This window comes from Sceloporus occidentalis, unplaced genomic scaffold (assembly GCF_023333645.1).
Source record: "Sceloporus occidentalis isolate IW3139 unplaced genomic scaffold, rSceOcc1.0.p SCAF_32, whole genome shotgun sequence".
NCBI lineage: Eukaryota > Metazoa > Chordata > Lepidosauria > Squamata > Phrynosomatidae > Sceloporus > Sceloporus occidentalis.
Window position 1 is genome coordinate 8,965,001 of NW_028317012.1, and position 6,886 is coordinate 8,971,886.

Here is a 6,886-nt window from a genome sequence, read left to right on the forward strand (position 1 = left end):
TTGGGTGTATCCCTGACCTCCTCAACCGTCACATTCCACCGGCGTAACAACCTCACTCCCTGGGCTACCGAACACGCATGCTCTTCATTCTCCCGCCCAAAAACCAGTCCTGTAAAAAGGGGTCTCCCCATTTCCTGAAACTGTGCACCCAGCCCGGTGTCTGGGGGTCATCTCTTCCGAGAGGCCAACCCAACGTGTCGCCGGGCTAGGTACGTCACTTCCCGCTTAATGAGGTTGAGTCTGTTCGCCCACAACATGCGAAAAAACAAACCGAACACCCGCAAGTGAAGGCTACATGGCAGAAGACAGATGTGACGGACGTATGTAAACAGGGGCAGTACGTAGGTTTTAATCAGGTGAACCCTTTCTCTGTAGGTCAGTTTCCACCGGCAACACTCGTCTACCTTGCTGCAGGCCACGGCTAGCCGTTCGGTCCAGTTGACCAACGAGTAGTCTCCCGGTCCGAACTTAACCCCCAAGATTTGAATTTGGTCACGGGCCACTGGGAAACCGTCGGGGAGAGGGAATTGCTTCCCCTCCTTCCCGCACCAGAAAACTACGCTCTTGTCCTGGTTAATCTGGGAGGAAGTGGTGGCAGAATAGCTTTTCATCATTTCATCCACTGTGACTGCCTCCTGTGTGTCGGACACAATCACAGAGATGTCATCAGCGTAAGCCAGTATCCGTAAGGGCCTTCCTGGGGTTCGGGCCACTCCTCTTAAACGACTTGCATCAACCCTTCGGATGAAGGGATCTATAGCAAAGACGTACAGGAGGGGGCTGAGGGGACAGCCCTGCCTCACCCCGGATCGAATTTTAAACGGTTTGCCTCTCCATCCATTAACAAGAGCGAAGCTTTTGGCCCCTCTGTATAAAGAAATCAGCCAATTGATACGTTTCCCCGGCAAGCCATACCTGCGCAAGACTGGCCACAGATAGTAATGATCCACCCGATCAAACGCCTTCGACTGATCAAGTGCCAGGAGATACTTATCCCCATCCTCTACCCTACACCGCTCGATGGCTTCCCTGACCTCGCAGATGGCGTCAAGACAGTTCTCCCCTTCACGGTGCAATATTGAGAATCAGACAAGACCTCACTGGCGACCCCCTGCAAACGTTTAAAAATGATCTTCGCCAAAACCTTCCTGTCGACATTAAGGAGTGATATGGGTCGCCTGTTCCCCATATCAGCCGTGTCGACAACTCGGGGCTTAGTTAGCATAATCACTGCCGAGGATCTTATCGAAGGAGGGAGTATCCCCCTCTCCAGGCTTTCATTAAAAACTTCGGTGAGACTAGGGGCCAGGAGACCGCAGAAGGCGTGATAGAATTCGGCCGTAAGACCGTCAGGGCCCGGAGATTTTTTCCTTGTCTGCTCTAAAATTGTCTCCGTGACCTCCTTGACAGTGATTGGGCTAACCAACTCATCCAGCTTTCCATGATCAATCTCAGGAAGGGAAAGACCCATCAAGAAGTCGTCCGCCTGATGTCGGCAGGCTCTCCTCTGTCCGAGGAGCTCCACATAGTAATCGCGGACAACCCTCTGTATCCCCTGAGGAGTTTCCTCCAGGACACCGAGGGTGTTCCGCAGACAGGTAATGATCTTAGTAGACTCCTTCCTTTTGCAACTAAGAAAAGGATCGGGTGAGTGGTAAGCCCCATGATCCCTTTCCTTGAGCAAGGAGGCATACCTGTCATACTGGAACATCCTCATCGTGGATTTGACCCTAGAGATGTCCTCCGGGATCACCTTGTTGCGACACCACACAGTCTAACTTGCACAGGAGCCGGAGGTAAGTCCTGTACCTCGAGGACTGGATGTTCTGAGAAAGAGCGAAATAAGGCACGGGTTCTCACCTTCACCATCTCCCACCACTCAGACTTCGTCGTGCAGAATTCCGCAAAGGTGACCTGGTCATGAAAGAAGTTCTCGAAAGCCTGCTGGACCCAGCCTTCTGTCAGGATGTCGGAATTAAGTTGCCAAATCCCTTTACCTCTTAGCGGAGCCTGCGAGACATTTAACAGACAAGTGAGAATAAGGTGATCGGAGAACTCAACCGGTTTAAGCACAAGTACCGCCACCGGAAAAGACTCCTTTTTTCGAGTATCTATCCTACTCTGGCAGCTACCTCGCTGATATGTGTAACCCGTGAGCTCTGGGTTGTGCTTAATATGCACATCTACCAAGCCTGCCTGCCTGCCTGACTATTCTAGTAAGGGCCAAAGCATCGTATCCCAGTTTGTCTTTGCCACCTTTCCTGTCTTTGGTCCTAGTAACGGTATTAAAATCACCGCCAAAGACAATATGCCGGGACGTGTAGAGGTAAGGCTCTATCTCGTTAAACAGATGCTTCCTCTCGCACTTGGTCTGGGGGGCATAGATATTAATCAGACGGAGAGGCTGCCTGCCTACCGACACATCAAGAACTACGCACCTATCCTTCGTTATCTCAATCACCCTATTGAGCGTTATGTCCACATCCTGGAACAGGATGGCAACTCTCCCGTAGCCCGTGACTAGTGAGAAAAAGGAGTGCCCCCATCTCCAGTCACGCTTAGCTGCATGCAGGGCCCCCAGGGAGTCCAGGCGGGTTTCCTGGACAAAGATTATATTTCTCCCTGTGCCAGTTATCATAAGCTAAAAACCGGGCCCTGCACGTCTTAATACTAGCCACGTTATGAGTGGCTAAAGATAGCATGGGGAGAGTCGCCATCAAGGGTGATGAGAATGAGGAGACTCTTTTTCCGTACCGTCCGAGTCTGAGGGGTACCTTTTTGCGGAGAGCCCCGCGGGCAAGGCGTCCTCCTCCGGAATCGGCACCTCTACCAACTCGCTATCCTCCACCTCTGCCAGATGTCCTCGAGCTTCCCCGGCCCTTTCACCTTCCCCCGCCGCTGTCGCCACTACCGCCGCCACCACCGCCGCCACCTCTGCCACCTCCTCGACCTCCATGCGGGTACCCCAGTCCATCAGGGCAGTAAACCTGTTCTGGACTGGTATGTCCCCGCACTTCTGGCCAATGGCGGTTTCAGCGACGGCCGCCGCCGCTGACTTTGCAGGAGCAACAACGATGGTTTTGTGTTTCGGGGCCCCGGAGCTCCCCCGTCCCGAAGGGACTTTCTCCCCCTCTAGTGTGGAGGGTGGATCCTTCCGGGAAGGGGTCTTAGCAGAGGCGGAGGATCTTACCGGACCTCTCCGAGCTGCCTCCTGAGTTGGGGTCTCCTTCCTCGGACCGGTGGTCGTCCACCCCGACTCATCCCGCGTGGTTGCGGCTCGGGGTCCTGACGCCGATCGTGTTGTGATGCTGCCTGTGGAAGGAGTACAGACAGAAATGGGGTGAGACAGTCATTTCTGTAGACAGACAGGCAACGGGTCAATGTTGTTACTTACGGGGTTGGCGCTGGAGGAGGTACCTGGGGCGTCAGGCATAGCCTTGTGCGGGGCACTCGCGACAACTGGCTGCAGTTCTTCCTCTGAGAAGTCTCCCTCACCTTCCCAGATGCTTTCCATGATGTGCTGGGCTTCGGGACACGCTCTGTAGGAATGACCCAACACCCCGCACAGGTTACAGCGGATGGTAGTACATTCCTGCTTGGAGTGTCCTACAACACCGCATAGGGTGCACTTAATGACATCGCACCCTATGCTAAAATGCCTGGGTTGAGCCACATTTGTGGCACACCCGGGGCTGACCGGTATAGAAGCAAGACACCCGGTCAGTCCCGATAAAGAAGGAATTGGGCATGTGCTGCAGGAGACCCTGTACCTCCTTCAGACGGATGTTTACCGTCCAGCCACCATTCCAGATCCCGTCCTCACAGAGGGTCTTGACCGGGGTTGAAAAGACCTCCCCGTATCTGCGGGCCCACACCAAAATGTCCGCGACGGGTATGGACTCATTCCGCACCAAGAAGTTCACCTTGCGGACTTCCTGGCGCGAAATGGCCTGGACATTGAAACGTGCCCATAGGCTGCCTTCGGCACCCCCTCCCAAAGGGTCCAGAACCTTTCCAGACCCCTCGGGGACATAAAACTGATATCGAACTCAGGGGTGCCACTTACATGTATAATAGCGAAGAAGTCCGAGACAACAAAACCCAGGTCCTTCAGGGCCCCTACCACCCACTTCCTCTCGGGCACGGATCCCTCCGCTACATGTAGCAAGCGGACCACGTTCCTTCTCCTCATGGGTTGCCCCGCTGGGAGTCCCATAGCCCGCTCTCCGTGCGCTGGTGCCTGCACTCTCGGGGGACCCGCTGCCCAGGCGTTACCGGTTGCGGGTGTTGTACCTGGGGCCACCGTTGGAGTGGGTACTATGGGCCGTGCAGACTCCCCCGTATCCCTGCTACCTTGTCCGCCTGTGGACCCACCAGTGGGTGCCGCGGCCACCGCAACAACCCCCTGTGTCACAGCAGGGGAAGGTGTCACCCCTGTGGGAGTCACCCCAGCCGAGGCAGGAGCCCTGACTGCAATGGTCGCCACCCCACCTCTTTCGAAGCAGGGGCTACCACCCCCGCAGCCCGGGCCGCTGCCGACTTGGGGGTCTTCCCTTTAGGGTCCCTCCCCACCATGACTGTAGGGGCCGCCGCAGGTGGTCCCACGGTCCCCTTTAATATGACCTGTGACGCGGTCTGTGCCGCGGCGGGGGCGGAGCCAACAGCCGGTATCGCGGCTGCGGGGGCCCAGAGGGCCACCGGCACCGCTGATGTTGTAGCCACAGCGGGGGCCGCAAACACACCCGGCGTTATCGCCACCGTATCCGCCGCGGGGTTGACCGTGCCCGGCAGATCTCCGGACATTTTTTCATTTGTATTTCGGAGTAGTCCGGACAGGGGGAGGGCTGCCCGGGTAGCGGCGGCCCCGACCACGGAAAATGACGTTCGCGGCTTTAGGGATGCTGCGGGAGCAGCAGAAACCATGTCTGTCACCACCACAGGGTGGATGACACTTTCAGAGGGAGCGGCCGTGGAACCGCTGAAACTTAGAGGGGGACGAGTAGGCGGACACGCCACCGCCGCCGGGATCACTGACCCGGACCGAATCGGTCGCCGGCGCCACAGCCGGCTGCGGGGTCATCAACGCCTGTGCCCCGATCGGGGCCACAGGAGACGGACAGGCACAGACAGGGGAATGACAACGTACAACAGTGGGAATACACACTCGGGGTGGGGGAACAACATTGGACATAACAGCGGGGGACAGACAGACAAACACATTGGGAGAGGTACTCACAGTTCCCCGGGGCTCACCGGCCGAATGCAGACCGACGGGGATAGTGTCCCTGGCCCTCCGACGGGAAGGGCCCGCTCTCGGATCCTCGGCAGCAGCGAGGTCGGGAGGGATGGGATCTCCTCCTCAGACATGATGGGGGTATCCCCGACGCTCTCCTCCCCGGACGATGGTATAGCGGGCCTGTTCCTGGTTATCTTCTTCCGTCTCCTTGGCTCCGGGCGTATGGCGATTTCCTCCTCCTCGTCCAGCTCATCCATGGAAAATATCAGCTGGTTCCCGATTACGTACGGCCACTCCTGGGCCCTGTCATCCTGTGGTGGTGGTGATGGTGGTGGTGAAGGTGGTGGTGGTGGCTGGACCTCCGATTCCTCCACCTCCTGCTCCCGCAACTTGGCCTGCAGGAACTGCACACGCTCCTGTGTGATTGCCATACGCCGCATCACCTCGGTGTTCCTTGTCTTCAGGGAGCCGATCTGCTCCCTGATGGGGCCACGTTGTTTACTCCCCAACCTGTTGCTCTGTTGCCGGAGCTCCTTTAGTTGTCCAGCAAGGTCTTCCTTCAGATCCCCCAGGGTTTGCAGTTCCTGCTGCTGTTTAGCCAGGGCCTGCCTAAGGGGACCCCCGGCCGACTCCGCAGGTACTGGGAGCCCTACTTTAGCCTTTTGGGCATAGGTAGGGGCCTCTTCCACCGCCTCCTTATCTTCCGGGGTCGTATCGATGGTGTCACCCTCGGTGTTCTCCAAGGCCCTGATACCTGCATCCCTGAGGGCGAGGGCCCGTAGATGGAGGGCCCCCAGCAACAGGAGGGAAGTTGGGTCGACCCGCAGATGGTGGGGCAGAACGACTCCCTTCTTCCACATGGTGATCTTGACGCTCAAGGCCGTAGCATAGGCCTCGAGCGCCGCGAGGTTATGGCGTACAGCCTGACATACAGCCCCTGCAGCCTCCCGTGAAGGGTGTAGGACGCCATCCTCCGTGAATCCTAGCCTCTCCGTAATGGTGTGAAGCCGTCCCCTCCACTCCTCAATCAGGGTGGAGGCCATGGTAAGGCAGCAAGCACCTTCCCAGGGATAGCACAAGTCCAAACGCACACAAAAAAAGTCTGGTAGTCTGCAGAGCACAGCCGTCTCCCTCCTCACTCGCCGACTCCCCACTGCAGACTGAGCAGCCACACCCAGCACTGATTGGAGCTGCAATTACTGCGGCTGCTGGCACCGGACTTGCCCTGCAATAGATCCTCGTTAAAGGATTTAAAGTGTACTCATTCCAATTACAGGGCCTTGAAAGAGTCCTGTATTGTAATTTTTCGTCACTACCTCCCCGAGTCGGGCGTGGGTAATTTGCGCGCCTGCTGCCTTCCTTGGATGTGGTAGCCGTTTCTCAGGCTCCCTCTCCGGAATCGAACCCTGATTCCCCGTTACCCGTGGTCACCATGGTAGGCACAGAAAGTACCATCGAAAGTTGATAGGGCAGACATCCGAATGTATCGTCGCCGTCACGGGGACGTGCGATTGGCCCGAGGTTATCTAGAGTCACCAAAGCGGCTGGCGGGGGCGAGCCCACCGGATTGGTTTTGGTCTGATAAATGCACGCATCCCTGGGGGTCAGCGCTCGTCGGCATGTATTAGCTCTAGAATTACCACAGTTATC